General features: G+C 34.8%; 1 protein-coding gene across 1 annotated transcript in view; it reads right to left on the bottom strand.

Moving 5' to 3' along the window:
• ABCA3 (ATP binding cassette subfamily A member 3) overlaps positions 1-19013 on the bottom strand; it is a 110026-nt gene extending 91013 nt beyond the window's left edge. The window contains exon 1 of the mRNA XM_031945869.1: positions 18601-19013. The gene's annotated coding sequence lies outside the window, so the exon portion shown is untranslated. The remainder of the gene's footprint in view (positions 1-18600) is intronic.
• Between the last annotated feature and the right edge of the window lie 658 nt (positions 19014-19671).

Consider the following 19671-nt stretch of genomic DNA (forward strand, 5'->3'; position numbering starts at 1 on the left):
AAGTTGAATACAAAATTATAGTATGGTCAATTCCCACAAATCCTAGAATTACTATGCCTCAGTAATCTTGTAGTAAAGTGCAATATAGCATGGTAGACAGCTGCTCACAGAGTAAAGAAGACTTATATATTCATGTCCCCCCTGTGACATACACATTGGTTGCGTGACCACGGGCCCTGGGCCAGTCACTCAGTGCTTATGCTCTCCAGGACTCTAAACTGCTGCATAGAGGAAGTTTCCTTATCCAGGAATCCCTAATATCAAATTAAACCACAAATTCAGTACTCATCCTCATCTATGCTGTGGGCAAGTTGCTGAAACCTCAAAAACAGTGTCCGTTACTCTCTGCAGTGCTTTTAAAAAATGACCACTCCAATAACTCTCAGATCTCAGTTTTGGGTGATCTTGCACCAGCTGTTCACAGACCTTTTTGCAGTTATCTTCTGGCTCTTATTAGGAGACCCATTACCGTCCTAGAGAACTCTTGACATTCTTAGAAGTGAGTCTATAAAAGCATCCTCCCCTGGTCTCTCTCTCGAGTTATAACTCTTGGCAGAAGAGCTCATAACAACAGTACACCAGACCAGGAATAATCCCTTATGTTAGCTCAATCAAAAAGATTCCAGTGTCCCATTTGAAGAATAACTCGTTTTATCCTAGGGCCTTTGATTTTCCCCTATAGCTCCATAATGATCACCAGCACATCGCCCATGTTTATGGAGGGAGACTATCAACTCAAGAAACCCTTCTTATTTCTGTCTTCCACTCTCATTTCAGAGGGAACATTTCCCATTGGTTTGCAGGCTAACAATTATTCCCAAATTTGATCTCTCTAAGCATTTGAGTAAAATTAATCAAATCACTGAAAGCAATTATTAGTACTAGTTATAAGTTCTACCAATTTTGCATGTCCTAGCCTTACCTATAATCCATCTAAGTTAAAAGGGAAAGTTAGAAGCCCAGGTCGAAGGTCTTAGCCTCAGAAGGATATCAAGAAATGCTTTTTTTGCTATGATCAAGAATACTTAGTATTCATAAAAATGCAAAGAAATGTGTGAAGGTTATTTCTGGGACTTCTGGAATGTTTCTTCATTCATTCCTGATTCCCAACATTATTTTCCATAGTATTCCCTCCCAAAATTTCAATGTTTTCTTTGATATGTTTTTTAATATGATTTGCACATATAGTAGTAGATACTTTCTTGGTCATTCAAAAATTTTTGTCACATTGAAAAGAATTGCTCATTACCTCTTAGCTTGCCTTATTTAAGTACCTTCCCTCATTTGTCTCTGGTTAACCCTATATCCATTAATGTGACGTTGCCATTGTTAATTTTTAAAGCTCTATTTGTGAAAATACAAGCTTTAATTTTTTTTAAAATTAACTTGCTTATGTCATTTTTATTTCCAATTTCTTTAGCCATTTGACTTCTGAGATCCCTAGTTGGCATAGTCTTTTCAGATTTTACAGTGATTCTGCAAGGATAAAGTATAGAGCCAAAAACCATTTCTTACATGATTTAGAAAAAAAGAGCCCCTATCAGGAAAAAACTACATATATTTATTCTGAAATATCTGTGGATAAAAATACATACAAAGGTTTCAACAACCAATGATATTAATGGTAATTTAAGTTACTAGAATTAGATTTTACTATTTTTAAAAGTTTGAAGGACTCCCCTTATAGTTTTTTAGTGTAAATAATACAAATAAAAGATTTTTAAAAAAATTACATCACTCAAATAAAATACATTTATTGTTTAATTTAAAAACTATTTCAACACTGATTTTAATTTTAATATAAAAATAAACCATTAACACATCTCAATTTTTATTTCTAAGATATAAGAACTTATAAAATTGTAAAAGAAAAAATGGATTAACATAAAATTATACAATGAATACAAATTGAATGAAACTAACAAGTAGAATTCAAGAATAAAAAGCTAATAATTATTAAATGAATGAAAAAAACATGGAAAAAATGTATTTTCCTCCAAAATATATTTAAGGGAGCTATAATTTTATCAGGATGAGTAGTCCCTCCACTGACCAGACTGTAATCACTCCTTGCCCTTGAATCTTGTGAGATTTTCATGTTTTCCACAAATTCTTCATAGATTTTCTAAATAACAAAAGAATAATAATTTCATGGATTAATTACAAAAGCTAAAAAATAAAGAAGAAAAAAAGAAAAAGAAAAGTATGTAAAATTATTTTGATAGCCCACTAGATGATTAATATAGTAATAATATTTGGCTCAACTTATGTGTCATCAAATGGAGGTAGCTACATGTATAAAATTTCATAAAATCATCATTTATTTGCATGTAGGTGCTATTTATATTTTTCATGAAAATTTCAAGTAGGGATAAACCTTTTTTCCTTCTTATATTTTGGAACAAATTTTTTTCCCCAAAACCTGACCCTGGAAGAGGGCCTAGGGAATTAGACAATCTTAGAGAATCACAGATTTACAGCTGGAAAGGGAAAGAGAAGCATTCTAGTACAACCCCTTCAACTTGCCAATAAGGACTGCGGCATTAAGAAGTGACACTGTTCTTAAGTAACAGAGATGGGACTTGAATGGAGATCTTTTAACTCCCAACTCAGCACTTTTTCTACCATACTATACTAACAATGAACTTAGTAGTTAAAATTAACTCCAGAGGGAGAAGTTTCAGTCAACTGATCAAACCAGAGTTCAAAACCAGATGATAAGGAACTGAGAAATGAGTGACAAGTAAAGAAGTAAAGCAAAGGCAACAAGCATAGGAAAACAGATATGGCACCACACTGATGAGGGTAATAGGGTCAAGTCAAGGTTCAGGTTAAATGCAAGGTCCTCTGCTAAGAGTTATTCTTATTAAGAGCTAATTTGATAGTTCTTATCTAAGTCATATCCACTAACCATAGGTGTCACCCAGGCAATGTCCTGGGTCAGTCTTTATGCTTTGTATTATCTTAACTGATGATCTCACTTGAATTCAGTTATTATCTCTATGCAGATGATTCCTACATATATACATCCAGCCTTAACTTCCCTAAATTTTAGTCTCAAATCTCCAGTTGCCTCTTAGACATCTCAAACCATCTTGAAGCCATCTCAAACTCAATATGTTCAAAACAGAACTTTTTCCCCCCTCAAATTGTCCTCCCGTCCAAATTTCCCTATTATTGTCCAAGGCCCTTCTACTCTCTGTCACTTAGGTTCACAAACTTAGGTTCACAATGATCACATATGATCAATTCCTCATTTTCATTCACCTCACATATGCAATCTATTCCAAATACTGTTTCTATTCTGAAAAAATTTCTTATATACCACTTCTCTCCATTCACAAAGCCTCATTCTTAGTTCTTATTATTTCTTATTTTTCCCCTAGTTAGCTATCTCCCTTCTAACTTTATATATTTTCATATATATGAACACAAAAGAAGACTGCATATGACAGTTAATTTCTATTCCATACTGGTTTTTTGAACAGTAAGCAATAAATTTCACTTGTTATTTCCAAAACCATTCTGTTTGTCTGTGCATTTAGTTTTAATTTAAAAATATTTTTTTCACTTAAAAATCAATTTTCTCTCCCCTCCCACCTGTCCTCCAATCTATGAGAAAAAATAACAAAACAAAATAAAACCCTTGTAATTAATATGCATAGTCAAGCAAAACTAATTCTTTCACTGGTCATGCCCCCAAAATATGTGTCTCACAATTTATATACACCCTCAGTATGTTTCATCATGGGATCTTTGGAATTGTGGTTGGTAATTACACTTATCAGAGTTTTGATGTCTTTAAAAGTTTTTTTCTTCACAATGTTGTTGGTATTATACAAATTGTTCTTCTGGAATTGTCTGCTTCTTTCACCACATTAGTTCATACAAGTTTTTCCAGGAATCTCTTTTTCCTCACCATTTTTACCTAATTTTATTAACTATTCTTATTCTTATTTTTGGTTATTTTCCTATTGAATTTTATGGATCTTTTCACCAAACTCTGTGTTTTTTCAATCTTCACCTACTATTAGTAATTTATAATTCCTTATAGCACAACAGTATTCTATTACATTCATATAACATAACTTGGTCAGTCATCACCAACTGATGGAATTCCCTCAATTTCCAGCCCTTTGTCAATAGAAAAAGAGCTGCTATTAATATTTTTTTTGGTTCCTATTCCTCTTTCTTTGACCTCTTTAGAGTATATATATAGTAATGACACTACTAACTCAGGGATTATGTTCACTGTTTAGAAACTTCTGGCGCACAATTATGAATTACTTTTCAGAAAGGCTGGACCAACTCAGAGCTTCACCAACAATGAATTATTATATCTGTTTTCACACAATATTGTGTAAGATAGAACTAGATATATATATATATATATATATATAAATAATATATAATTTGTATTTCTCTTATTATTAATGAGATGGGACACTTTTTCTCGTAGCTATTTATAGCCTGGATTTTTTTCCTTTAAAAATTGTCTGTTTAAATCATTCGATCATTGACTAATTAGAGAAATGGATTTTATTCTTTTTTTCTTTCCCGCTGAGGCAATTGGGGTTAAGTGACTTGCCCAAGGTCACACAGCTAGAAAGTATTAAGTGTTTGAAGTCAGTTTTGAACTCAGGTCCTCCTCCTGACTTTAGGGCTAGTGCTCAATCCACTGCGCCACTTAGCTGACTCTATGATGGATCTTATTCTTACAAATCTGAATCATTTCCTTAAAGATCTTGGAAACTTTCATCAAGAAAACTAGCTGCAAAGAATTTTTTTTACCCTATTTATCTGCTTCTCTCCTAATTTTAGCTTCCTTAGTTTTGTTTGCATAAAATCTTTTTTAATATAATAAAAACTGTCCAATTTATCTTTTGTGATAACATAATGGCCCTGTTGTGAATATTGCTCTATACAAGCTAGTGCTGAAGCTTTAACTCAACTTAGTAAGCAAGATATTCAGCTCAACAGGATTTTACCTCATCTCAATTGATCAATATTTAAAAAAAAATACTCTTATTAGATGAAGGACCTGCAAAAAGCTTGATGGCATATGATTAAAAGCATTGTTATTATTATTTATGTGCTTAGTTACATCCACAATCCTTTAAAACAGAGCTCTTTAAATTGAAATTTCAATATCCAATTATTTTGTTTAAATTACTATAAACAAAATAGGTGGCTCCCCTCCCTTCCCCTCCCCCCGAAGCCTTTTCATAAAGTCTACAGTTTTGTCAAAGAACCTCTAGCTATTATAAATTGACATCTCTTTTCTGGGATTTCAATTAAGTACAAAACAAAATTTTGATTGTAAATAATATATTTTCTGGACAGCCAGTGCTTCTTCTGATAATCAATAATGAAAAATAATTGCTATATCTCAAGTGATTGGTGTGCTGTAAAATTTAGTGTGGAAATACACCTTCACCATTTCCCATAATACTATACAATACTGTTTGAAAACAACGTCCTTAACATTAGAAAGCCTGGGATTTTACCTCAAAAGACCAAGCTAGTTTAAATGGAAGCAGTATATATTTTTTAAAATTCATAATAAATAAAAGAAAATAGAGAATAAGATGAAAATTCCTATTTCAAAATAGAATTTCAATATATTTGGGTCAACTGATGTTCCTAGTTTTTCTAGTAAATAGATAAAACAATCAGATACTTGTAACTTTTTTTCAGAGTAAGGAAAGCATGAAGTAGAAGACTAGCAGAATCACAAAAGTTAGAAAGTATATTAGAATTGCAAAAGAAAATACCTACAAGAAAAAGGAAGTTAGAATTTCTTAAAATACTTGACATTTCAGTACAAAGAGTCCTCAAAAACAATAATGGCCAGAATCCAAAAAAGGTTCTTGAAATCAGAGTCCCCTAAGTCAAAGGTCCAAACTTAATTACTCAGCTCTAGTCAAACACTTAGGTATTTCACTACCACTTTTGAGGCCACCTTACCCTCTGCTTTCTGAAAAGAGCCCACTCCAAGAACCCTTTAAAGAGGACTCATTTCATTCTGTTTAGGAGTAGGAAGAATAGGAGAAAGAATTTTGTACTGAAAAATCCATTTGCTTACTGTTAAAATATTGATCATTACAATAAATCCACTTCAGGAAAAGTTCACTGTTTACTTTTTTTTTTTTTTTTTAAAGTAAGCAGTTAAACTGCCAATAGTTAGCACATACCATTTACTGCTCACTTCTAAGAGCTATTAGTGTAGGGTATAGTATTTCTCCAAATAATACTTTTGTTTCAAATAACAGGTAGTGTTCACAAGATTGGTCAGGTCAGTTCACAAACATCTATACTGCTTCAATGCCATTCTTGCAATAGTATTTTTAAAGAGTAGATCAGAGTTCTAAAAATTCTAGTCTTGTTGCTATTTACTTTATGACTTTGAAAAGTTTCTAATTTCTCTGTGCTTTGGCTTCTCAAATTCTTAAGTGACTATATTTATTTCATACATTATTATTTATAGAATTTGTACCACTGTATATTTTGAAGAAATGTTTTAATTGATCTAGAGAGCTGTATAATTTCAAGCAAATCATTTAAACCTTCTGAAATGGGGAGAATGGTATACGGCTCATGTAATTTAGTTGTATTAACAACCAAATTATATAAAGAGTGTTCTGAAATCATGAAATGGTATGTAAATAGAAACTATTATGGCAACCAAGAGAACAATGAAAGACTCAAGATCAATATAGTTAGATTCTCAATTTGGCAGAGGCTGTGAAAAGAATATTTTGTTTTATCAGTGACTTTTACTGGAAATAAAATTTTGATTTAATCTAGTCATCAAAGCTATCTATGAAGGACTAAACTGAAATTGATGTTGAACTCATAGAAGGAATTCAGTTAACAACAATAACAACAAGAACAATCTTACCTGTAAGGAATGGCTCACCAAATCAAGATGGGAAGCAACTATGGTACTGCTCAATGCAGGTATATCTATGGTGACCAAAAATGCCTTTATCCATTTCAGTTGGACAATACACAGACACATGTTTTTTGAGTGAAGAACCCATAATCTTTCTCAGTTGGATGAAGCAAAGTAAACTTCAGTTTATGACTTTTGTAGTGTTCTTCAAACACTGGTGGACTGAATGTTTTACTAGATGATGTAAGAATAGTAGGCAATTTAAACGTACTTCTCTCAGAGTATCCAGTAGAGCAAGAAGAGAATCTTTAGAATATGCTCCTTATTCTCTTTTTTTAACATCTGAAAATAAGAAACTATACCTAAAAATACCGAGATAAATCATATGGTAGTTAATTTACAAGAGAAAAATATATTTGCATTATAGAATACAAAAACTATTTTGTACTACAAAAGGATTACAAAGTGATTTCTAAAGGTTTGCTTCCTAAAGATTTTGTCACAGATACAGATTCCAGACCTCAAGAGACCCCTTATGGAAAGAAATCATGGAATAAAAAACCTTCCTTTCTTTTAGAAATTAGGAAATCTTAGGAAAGGAGAAACAAGGAGACGTGGAAATAAGGATGCCTGAGTGCTCAGCCTTGGCCCTATAACCAACTGACAATCCATTAATTGCATCCCCAGACAACTGATACCCTAAAAAAAGATGAACACTTTCTTTTACTTAAGGATGAGTACATCTGTAATGGCACCAGAATTGCCTTTCCTGGCATCTCTGTTCCATCCCCAAATTCCTCCTTAAGATCATTAGAAAGGAATAAACTTAATTGAAAGATAGATTGATGGTACAAGGCTCCAATGAATTCAATGTAGGAGTAGCAGTTTCCCTGCCAACCCATCTTTTCTTCAAATGTTTAAAAAAGACAGTAAAATAGTAAATTAACAACAACAAAACCAGATACAGATTAAAAGAGTGGATATTATAAATGACAAAAGAGATATAAGCAGGAATGCACTCTGCTCTGTGCTATTCCCTTCAATACTATTTATTAAAATTTATCCAACCTTCAAAATGGAACAAGAGGTTGAGAAAGTATTTTTTATTCATTGTGAACTTAAACACAAAAAATAAAAAGAACATTTCCAATTAGACAGCACAACATAATAGGAGAATTCAATATAAAATCATGAAGTAAATACTACCTATTGTTTTCAGTTACTCTGCTTTTCTGTACTTTCTTCTAAGTTTTATTTTCAGCTGTGTATTTTTTCTCTCAGATTGTTATTTTTTAAAAATAAAATTTATTAATATTTTTTGCTTTTACATAAATTAAATCTCCCTCTGTGTCCTTCTTCTCCCTTCTCCAAAAATCATGCCTTAAAACAAAGAAATTTTTAAAAGAAGAAAAATAATCAGCAAAACTATCAACACCACAAAAAATCTTGACAATACATGCAATGTTCCACACTTACCAACTGAGAAATACTAATCAAAAAAACATCAGAGCAGTTAGACCTTTTTCTGATTGTGAGCTTGACAAACATGAAGAAATGTGAACGTTTCTCATACAAATAGAAATAAAAAGGAATTGATATGAAAGAATGAATCTCCATTATATTCAGCTTACTTTTTTTTTCTATTTCAACTAACATGGTAGTAATAGTTCTGCTCATTTGTGTCCCTGAAATTTTTCTTCTGTGCATTTTTAAATGACTTAATTGATGCTTTTTCTTTTCTTTTCTAGTTTCAATTATCTAACTTTCCTCCCAATAAAATTCCCTCTTTGTTACAACAGGTAGAATCACACAAAACAAATCCATACTTTGGCTACGCCTGTAAAGTTATGTGATTTATAATCATAACTGTTATAATTCTTACAAGGTGCTAAGTCAGTGGAATTTATGGAGACAATGATTGTTTAGCAGGGTGCTTAACAGTTCTCTACCTGTACTTAGTACTTACTATAGTTCCACAAAATTCACCCCTTTAAGAGAGCATATGTAAGCTAGGAGCCTCAACCAGGATTGACTCCGGGACATTCACAAGCCAGGATTCAGTTGAGGAGAATCATAAGCCAGAAATGGCAGTCGGGCAGAACGAAGGAAGGCAGAGAAGTGGTGGCAGGCTGTCCTGTGGAGAACACTGAAACCAAGATCTGGAAGGCCTCCAGAAAACTAACTGAGCACCAAGTGAAGGAGATAAGATTTTGGAAGAGACAATAAAGGATTTGGACTTTAACTCCTGGTTGCATTTGAGGTGATTATTACTTTGAACTGAAATGAAGGCTGCCTCCAGAAGCCCCTCAAGAAACCTGCTCCCAGAGAACATTTTATTTTAGAGAAGAACATTACAATTTGGCACCCAACGTGGGCCAACTTTCTCCAAGAGTTGGGAAACATGATTCAGGCTTCTAAAGTCATGATCTGTTACGGTCTTTTAAAAAGTGATCACATTAATATGACCATTGTGTAATTGTTTTCCTAGGTCTACACATTTTAGTTTGCATAGGTTCCTACAAATCTTCTAAAGTTTTTCTGAACTGATCATACCCATTACTTCATATAGAACAATAATATTCCATTATTATAGCAGCAGTTTTTCTCAAAGCAAAGAAGTAGAAGCCAAGAGAAGACCCATCAAGTGGATAATGACTGAACAAATTACTCAATCTTATTATAAAGGCCCATAAGAAATGAAAAAGTTGAGGGAGTCAGAGAATCCTTGTACGAGTTATAAGTACTGAAGTATAGTGAAGAAAGCAGAACCAGCAAAAATGTGTAGAAAGAGAAAACTATGGAAGAAAACAACTTTTAAAGACTTAACATACAAAGTATGTTACTGACATACAAAGTAAATACAAGGTATTTGCTGCATTAGCAGTGAAGTGAAGAGGATCAGGAAAGGTCTCATGTAAGAGGTGATGTCTGACTTAAGTTCTGAAGGAAGATAAGACATTCTAAGAGGCACAGGCAAGGAAGGAATGTATTCCAGGCAAAGAGGATGGACTACAAACTACAGAAATAACAAATGATAGAATGTCATGTATGAAGAATACCAGAGACCACTTTGAATTGTGGGATATGATATTAATATAGGATAAATTTAGGAAGATCAACTGGAGTTATTTGATCCTAGAGGTAATAAGAAGTCACAAAAATTTAATTTTTCAAAGAACAGATATTATATACAAATCATTACATATGTTGAAAAGATAAAATCAAAATGAAAAATAGACCATGACATCAAGGAGTTTATACTCATCTAGAATAGAATGAAAAGCTACTCAAGTACTTAAAAATTGAAAGAAGTACAAATTAAGATGACTTCAAAATATCTTATACCTAACCAGAATATCAAAAATAGGGAAAAAAATGAGTGGTGGGAGGGATCTGGGATGCTGCAAACATTTTGAAAGACCTTATAATAAGCCAAAAAACCTTTTGATCCAGTGATTCTAATGCTATGACTAATATATATATATATATATATATATATAATGTTATAAAGAAAAAAGAACTTATTGGCATAAAAGTGTTCCTAGTTGTTTTACATGTAAATAGCAAAGACTTAAAACATTTATGTCTAATAATTTGTCAAATAAGTGATATTTTACTAAAATGGAATATTAGAGTGCCACAAGATAATAAATATGAAAGAATATAAGGACAAATATTAGAAGATTTATATGAAAATATCTGAAGCAAAACCAGTATGATCAGAACTATATACATACTGCTTATAGCTACAATTGGAGAAAAAAGCCCAAAGAAATGGAACTTCAGAAAAAGTTTCAAAAAAGGACAAAGATTAAACCCATTAATTGTTATTTCCCTACTCCTTTCTGGATGTCTGTATACTCTTTTTTATAAACTCTTTTTTTTCCATGCACCTCAGTTGTGACAAATATTAAATTTTCTTCCTTTCTATAATTTCATATACTTTTTACACATTACCTTATCTTCCCTGTCTTTAATCCTCAGAAAAGAAATAATCCATCCTCTTCTTGTCAATTTAATACTCTTAATGCCCTTTGAAGACATCAAAGTTTTTTTAAAGGGCCACTTTCCCCCCCTCTTTTTCATCTTTTGGAATGTTAGCACTTTATCATCATACAGTCTTTATCATTTTAGTTTTCTAACTTTCTCTTGACCTTTGTATTTGTATTTCAGAGTTCTTTTTCAGCTTTAGTCTTTTCACTGTTTAAAAGTCCTTTATTCCATTACAAATCCATTTCCTTCCTTCACCTTATCCCATTATGATTCAAGATAACTTTGAAAAGTAAGTTAATCTTGGTGATAAGCCTACTTTTTAAGGTTTGGGGATGCTGTATTTCAAGATTTCCTCTTATAGTGGAAGCCTCCAGGTCTTGTATAAACCTGGCTGTGTTTCCTCAGTTCTTAAAATTCTTTTTTTTTTGCTTCTTGGAGTATTTTTTTCTCTTCTGGGTTGTTGTTAGTACACTGTAGGGACTTTTTGTTTCAGTTTTTTTTTTCAAGGAGTAGATTCTTTCCATTTCCACCATTTTCCTAGCTACTAACAGATTTTGGTTGTTCTTATGAACATAAAATGAAAATATGAAAACATATTTTATAGGCTTTTAAAAAAACATGGCTTTCCAAGAGTTTGAAGATTCATAAATAATCTCTCCCTCTCATGTTTTCTAAGTCTCAGGTGTTTTTCTTTTAATATAAGACATCTTACATATTGTATTTTTTCAATCTTTTAATTTTGTTCTAATATTTCTTGTCTCAGGAGTCTTTGGTTTTAGGGAATTCATTACTTGATAGAGATCTACCACTTCTAGTTAAAGTATTTATTCTCCTTCATTAACCCCCTTTAACTCCATCCAAGTATTTAATTCAAAACTTTTATTTTTATGTTTCATTCCTTGTACATATATGTAGACTTTGTGGAAAATGCATTTTCCCCTCCTTTGAATGTCTTTCTAAAATTGTTACAGTTAATCTTTGTATTTTTTTTCCTTTCTCTGGATCTATAACTCTTTTGTAGTGGTCAGTGTCTTCTGCTCACTTACTTCTACAGTTACCTCCCATAGCAATATACTATGCCTGTGAGTAGGGTACTTGGTGTTGCCTAATCATTCTAGGTTACTATGATACTCATACTACCTCTGGTGTGTTCCTGTGCTAAAAGCACTAGCAGGTATCAGCTCCCCTTGTCTTTCTAGATTTTCAGGGTCCTCTTTAACTATTCAGAATGGGATGCTAAGGAGCTCAGAGATCCTGGCTCTGGGATATCCAATCTTAATGTGTCTCTTCCAGGATATATGCTGTGAGATTCCAACCACCCCAGAGCTTCCTGTAGAACCCTCTGATCTTGCAGCTTCTCAATAGAGAGTCTGCCTTGTAGACTACAGATATAGCTGACTTAATTCTGGTTAGCCTGTTTTCTTTGCCTGTGATGACAATAGCTTTTAGTCAAGCCTTCTTTCCCATTCATGGACTTCTGCCATTTTGTTCACTTACAGATGAAGTCATTTACTGTAATTTCTCATGAGATTTCTTGGTCGTTAATCAGTCTGGTGTTATTTTTGATTTTTTGCTAGAGTAGGTGTGTGGGAATTGGGCTGCCTGCCTCCATACAGAAAGCTCTTGGCTGCAAGTCAATGCTTATATTTTACTCTTGATTTTACATGTTTATTTGATTATTTTTATCTTGACATTTCAGTTATAATGAAAAAAAAATCAAGTCATTTAGGAGTTTGAACTAGATGATCACTAAAGTCCTTGGCAGTTTTAACATTTTATGACTACGAAGCAATGACTTCATCAGCATGAATCAGTCGACAACATTGATTAAACTCTGTGCCAGGCTCTATGCTTAGCACTAGGAATACAAAGAAAAGCAAAAGAAACTCCCAAGGTGGAAATTTCTTCCACTGGAGTAAACTCTATGTGACTTAAAAACAATTATAGACTATGTATGGCTTAGTAGAGAAGTCCTAGGGTATTGATTATGGCACAAACATTAAATGACTTGCCCAGGATCACAAAGCTAGTAATTACCAGAGGAAGGACTTGAACCTATTATAAACAGGAACAGGAAAGGAAGGGAAAGAAATAAGCATTATATAGCAAATACTATGTGCCAGGCACTGTGTTAAGTACTTTTTGCAAAAATTATCTTATTTGATTCTCATGATAAATCACAAGATAGATGTTATTCTTATCTCCATTTTACAGTTGAAGAAACTGAGGCAAACAAGAGCTTAAGTGACTTGCCCAGGGTCACAGGCTATTAAGTGTTTGAGGTTGAATTTGAACTCATGTCTTCCAGACTCCAAACCCATCAACTACAGCTGCCCCTAAACAGATTCTATTCTATAGATGGTATATGTCCTACCTTAGTGCCCAACTTCTTGTTTCCTCAGTAAGAAATATTCTTTCTCTATTCCCTCCTCAAAATATGGACAGCATTTTATTTATTTATTTAACCATTCAAATGATAGTTATTATAACACAGTATCTGATAATAGTATTTGCGTATATGTATCAACCTTTCCATGAGTACAAAAGCTCGTTGTGGGCAAAGAATATGTAGGTAGTTTTTTAAAATTTGATTTTAACTTAATTTTACTCTCAATTACATATAAACAAAAAATATTAACGTTTTTTAAAAAAAATGTTGAATTCCATATTCTACCCATCCTTCCCTTTTCCCCCCTCCTTGAAAAGGCAATTTGATATATTTTATTTATGTGTAATCATGCAAAACAGATTTTCATATTAGCTATGTTTCAAAAGATAACACAGACCAATAAAATAAAATAAAATAAAAAAGGATGCTTCAATTTGCATTCAGACTCCATTAAGTTTTTCTCTGGAGGTGGATATCATTTTTCCTCATAAGAATTGTCTTAGATCATTGTATCTGAGAATAGCTAAATCATTCAAATTGACCATTGTACAATATCATCATTACTATTTACAATGTTCTCCTAGTTCTGCTCATTTCACTTTGCATCAGTTCATATAAATCTTTCCAGATTTTTCTGAAAGTGGCCTGTTCATTTCTTGTAGCATAATAGCATTCCAAAAGAATCATATACTAAAACTTGTTCAGCTGTTCTCCAAATGATGGGCATCTCTTCAATTTCCAATTCTTTACCCCACAAAAAGAGGTGTTATAAACATTTTTGTACATATAGGTTCTTTTCCTTTTTCTTTGATCTCTTTGGAATATAGATCTAATGGTATTTCTAGCTCAAAGGGCATGCAGTTTTATAGCTATTTGGACATAGTTACAAATTGTTCTCCAGAATGGTGGATCATTTCACAACTCCACCAACAATGCATTAATATCTCTAATTTTTCATATCATGTGGAATTTTCACAAGTCATTTTTTGCCTTATTTTCCATATATTTTATCGTCACTACTCATATATGAATATATTGTCATCTCATTAAGATGCAAGCTTTTTGAAATAAAGTACTATTGCATATTTTTGACTTTGTATCTTCATTCTAGCACAGTGGTTGGCACAGAGTAGAAGCCATAAAAATGCTTGTTAAATTGATTTACTGTTTTTGACAAAGCAAGCACAAATTTACTGTAGGCAGCATGGTAACAGTGGAAAGAGCAATTGTTTTAGAATCAGAGAACCAGGGTTGGAATACTATCTATGGCAGAGATGTTGGCAAATCAGCTTCTAGACTCAATGTTTTCATTTGCAAAAATGAGGGGTCTGAACTCGATGCACCAGAATGTCCTTTTTAGCTTTAATCCTAGGCTCTGTGAAATGTGTTCCACGCTTGCTCTTGCTTTTCTAGTCTTTATTCACCCTCCATAGACAGACTGTGGATTTTACTCTCCTTTCTAGTTATTTAATTCCTTTTCCCTTCCCCATAGTCTATAGAAATTCTGAAATTTAAAGCCTAAGACGCAAACCCGAATTTCAAGAATTTACCCTGCCAAAGTACTGTTTCATAACAGTTGGATTATTCAAGGATTTACAGTAAGATTTCGGTTAATACTTTTTTTTTCAATAAGACACCAATATTCTCAGGTTTAGATGACATTTTCACTGGCCTACCATCACTGTGAACTCAAGACATAAAAATTAAATTCATTTTCCTTCCAAAATTAGCTTCTCCCTCCAATCTAGGGAACATGTCTTATTAGCACAGTGACATGCACATGATGTACACTCAAACACTGTGATAAATAAAATGAATCTTCTCCGAGTTAAGACTTCAGGGACCTTAACTTGGCAGAAGAGCTAATTGTACCACAGGGACAAGCTATGAGGCAGAAAAGAAAGCCCAACCCAGAAATCTTACCAGTGATTTCTCATTTGGGACCAAATCCACAAGTCTCAGTATGCCTTAAATGTTTTGTAAAGCCAATAACTGTTTTAAATTAGAAGTTGAACTATTTTCATATTCAAAAACCATATTTTTCTTCTCAAGATAGTGATATGGCACTTCAGACATGTCAGCAAGTCATACTTTTTCCATTTGATATTGTAAGATAAGTAAATTAAAGAAGGAAGACTTTTATAAAAGCTTCTTTTTGCACACATCCTAACCATTTGATATTTTTCTTAAATTTCCCCAACTATAATCTTTAAAATCACAAATATCCAATTCAACTAAAGTACTTCTTTTAGTTCTTTCATGTGACACTACTTTGAGGTAGATAGTGTTGATCAGATCCCTGTTCTCAAATCAACTGAATAACATTTGCTAATTACCTACTATGCTGTCAGACACTATGCCTGGTACTGGATATACAAAGACAAAAAACTTAACAGCTCCTGCTCTAAGGAAATTACTCTCTCTTGGGAGCCGAGTTTGATGAAACCATTTAATGAACATTTTGCAGCATCAACAATATCTTAAATGAAATATAAATAAATTGTTCCCCCCCAAATTAAAAACCATACAAAAGAATTTCCAAATAACTAAAAAAAAGAAGCGCAAATCAAATGAGCTCTGAGGTTTCGCCTTATACCCACGTATTGCCAGAGATGACAAAAGCTACAAATAGTGCTAAGGTGCTGTGGATAAATGAGTAACTAATGCAGTGTTGGTGGAGCTGTAAATTAGTCTGACCATTCTGAAATTTGGAATTAAGTTAAAAAAAAAGAATTGAATGTCCATATCTTTTGACTAAGAGATCCCTCTATTAGGCCTATGACCCAAGGAAGTTAATAATAAAAAGGAAATCCTATGTATATGTAAACATACATATATATATATATATATACATATATAAACATATATTTATAGCTTTCCATTTTGTAGTAGAAAAGAACTGAAAACAAAATGGTGCCCATTAGTTGAGGAATAGCTAAATGTGGTATATGAATGAATATAGTGGAAAATTACCATGTTGTCAGAAATGAATATGATGAACATAGTACAGAGAAATAAAGAAAAGCTCATATAAAGTATACAGAACCAAATTCTGTTGAATCTGGAACCCAATGACTATAACAACACAAATAGGAAAAAACTATAATAATAAATCAAATTAAATTGAATGCTAAAAATATTATGATGATCAGGTCAGCCACAAAGAAAAGATATAAGAAAGCACTTCCCTCCCTTAAATGTAGAGAAGAAGGGCTCTAGGTGGGAACACTACAGATGTGAATACTCTTATCCAATTGCAGCATATCTTTACTAATCACCTAACAGAGTTAGGGATATACTAGGAACTAGCAGATCAAGATTTAGATAAGGTGTATCCTTAATAGAACTTAGAATCTATATGGACATATGTCACGAATAACTATAATACAATACAACATACGAGAGGCAAAATATGAAGTGCTAAGTGAAAAGGACATCAAAGATTTTAAAGATTACAGATCTAGAGCTGGAAGCAATCTCAAAAATCTTCTAGTTCAATCCTTCTTCTGCCACCCCCCCCTTTTTTTTTTTACAATGGAAGAACAGAGACCCAGAAACATTAAGTGATTTTTTTCCAATGTTACACAGGTAATAAAGGTTAAAGATTAATTTGAATCCAGGCTTTTTGACTCCAGAGCCAGTGCTATTTTAACTGCACCACCAGAATTTGAGTAGGAAAACTATAGTAGAAATGTAAATGGGGTGGTATTCCAAGCTTATGGAAATAAGCACAAAGCACAGAAGCAAAAAAATACAAAGTGTGCATAACAAGGAAGTAGTTTGGTTTTTTAGATGTATTGGGGGGGATTATGAGACCTGGCTGGGAAAGTACTTGTAAATTATAAAGCATTATGTAAATATGAGCTGATAACATTATATTGTGGATGGCTTTAAATACCAGGTAAGGAATCTGAACTTTTTTCAGTAAGCAGTAAGAAACCACTGACTTGCTCTGAGCAGACAAATCTAATGAAACTATGTATAAAGATTTGTTTAACTATAGTGTATAGGATATAGTGGAGTCAGAAGAGAACAGAATTTATAAAATCTGCTAGAAGAGTACTGCAATAGCCCAGACAGATGACTGTCTTGTTTGATGAGGCTTTTAAAATAGAAAGGAAGGGACCAAGGCAAGCAGCAATACAGGGCTGGTAGATTCAACAGAATTTGGTAATGGTTTCTTCCCACTCCCTTGTTTCTCATATTTAATCAAATTTAACATCAAGGTTTTGAACAGGAGGGAATGAGTCAAATCAGAAAAACAAGAAATAGATTTTTCAGAAAAGGAAATTGTCCTGTTTTTGCATCTATTGAGTTTAGGGAGCTGGCATGATGGGTGAAGAGATTTAAATCTATCCTATAGATTTGAGATCATTTCTATAAAGATAATGACTGAATTGAGTGAATGTGTTTGGGAAGAGAGAGAAACAGAAAGAGACAGAGACAGAGAGACAGACAAAGTATAGATGAGAAGGGAAGAGTCGAGCACAAAATCTTGAGATACCTTAACCTGCCATGAAAATGATAAGGTGCAAGGGAAGGTGACATTAAAAAATGATTATAGAGAAGCAGGAAGGAGACTATATTAAGAAAGAGGGAGGTGGTCCAAAATGTCAAATGCTGAAGAGCCAAAGAGAATCAGAGGTTGAAAACAGTCACTAGACCTGGTGATTCACCTTTGACAGAGCAATTTCTGTATCATGACGGGGGTGGGAAGGTAGAAGCCAAATTGCAAGGAGTTGAGATTAAAATACCAAATGCTCCAACTAACTCGAAAGGGGTCCAGAATTCCATTAGGCCCTCATGCCATTTTACATCTAAATCTTAGTACTGAGGATACCATTTGGAAGCCAATTTCCTAATCTGCCCAGCCAGCATTTCACATAAATTCCAAATTCAAGAAAGAAGTTTTTCAGCGCAAAGCTAGTTTGAGATGTAGAGTTGGGCTGATAAGACCACAGCGATTCTAAAGGGACAGACAGCCATGGGGTGCGGCTGGTGGGGGCGGGGTGAGGGTGGGGTGTAGCGGCAGGACCCGAGGAGGGAATCTGCTAGGGAAGGAGGAGGAGGGGGCGGCGGCGGCTTCTGCCGGCCCACAGGGGGCAAGGAGGCAGGAGGAAGCCAAAGGCAGAAGGCGGTGCCAGTGGAGCTGTCCGGGAGTTCGGCTGCTGCTGGGGATGAGGGCGCTGCATGGCCGGGAGTTCTGGCTGCAGGGACGGATGGGCGGATGGAGGAATGCAGGGATGCAGGGATGCAGAAGGGAGGGACCAGAGAAGGGAAGTAGCGAGGGATGCCCTAGGGAGTGAGGGGCAGCAGCACTCACCAGGCCCCTCAGCACTCCGCTCTGCCTGCAGCCTCGGAAGGCTTGCCCCTCTTCCCCGAGACCAGTCCAAGGGCAGCGACCCAGACTCCTCACAGCCGCGGAGCCGACATAGCGAGGGAGGGAGAGCGGGGGCCGGGAGAGCCGCCCGCAAAAGCCGCCGCAGCGCTCAGCCAGCCAGCGCCGGCTCCTCGGCGCGTCACGTGACGGGCGCGCGGGCGCGCACGTGACCGGCCCCACCGCCTCGCCAGATTCGACGCCCTTGACCCCTCCCGGGCTGTCCGGGCTCCGTCGCTGGAGGCCCGCTTGTGGGCCGGGCGGGGGCCTGCGGCGGTTCCAAGTCCGCGGTTCCGCCGCGGTGAGGTGCTCACGGGCCTGCGGGGGACTTCCGTCCCCGAGAGCCGTGATTGCTGCTCCCGGTAGTTTTTCTTTAACTCGTAGCCCAAGTTAGTCCGGCGGTGCTAACTCACTGCTGGCGAGAGCCGAACTCGTGGGCTCGTCCTCAAAAGGACCCTCAGCTCCCGGTTGTTTCCTAGAAGGTGGGGCAGCGGCCTCGGCGTTTGGGCGCAACCCTGTTACCTCCAGCTTTCTTGTTCATATCGAAATGGAAGCATTGCACTCTCCAACCTGTTGCAAACGTTTAATTACCACTTTAAAATGGAAAGTGTACCTGGCGTTAACATTGTTTCTATTTCTTTCTTAATCGCCGACAATCGTTAACATTGTTTCTATTTCTTTCTTAAAGATAGACAATCGTTAACATTGTTTCTATTTCTTTCTTAAAGATAGACAATCGTTAACATTGTTTCTATTTCTTTCTTAAAGATAGACAATCGTTAACATTGTTTCTATTTCTTTCCTAAAGATAGACAATCGTTAACATTGTTTCTATTTCTTTCTTAAGTGTAGACAATCTACAGACAATAGGTCGAGCCCTCATTGACATGTAGCTTTTGCCCCAGCCGCTTCCTACTTTCATTTCCTGTCCTTGGCTCCAAGAGTTATCATTCAGTTTCAGAACTTTAGCTAAAATCCAGTTCTACTGGCATATGTGTAATCGTGATAACACCTCCC

This window comes from Sarcophilus harrisii, chromosome 1, assembly GCF_902635505.1.
Source record: "Sarcophilus harrisii chromosome 1, mSarHar1.11, whole genome shotgun sequence".
NCBI classification, from domain to species: Eukaryota; Metazoa; Chordata; class Mammalia; order Dasyuromorphia; family Dasyuridae; genus Sarcophilus; species Sarcophilus harrisii.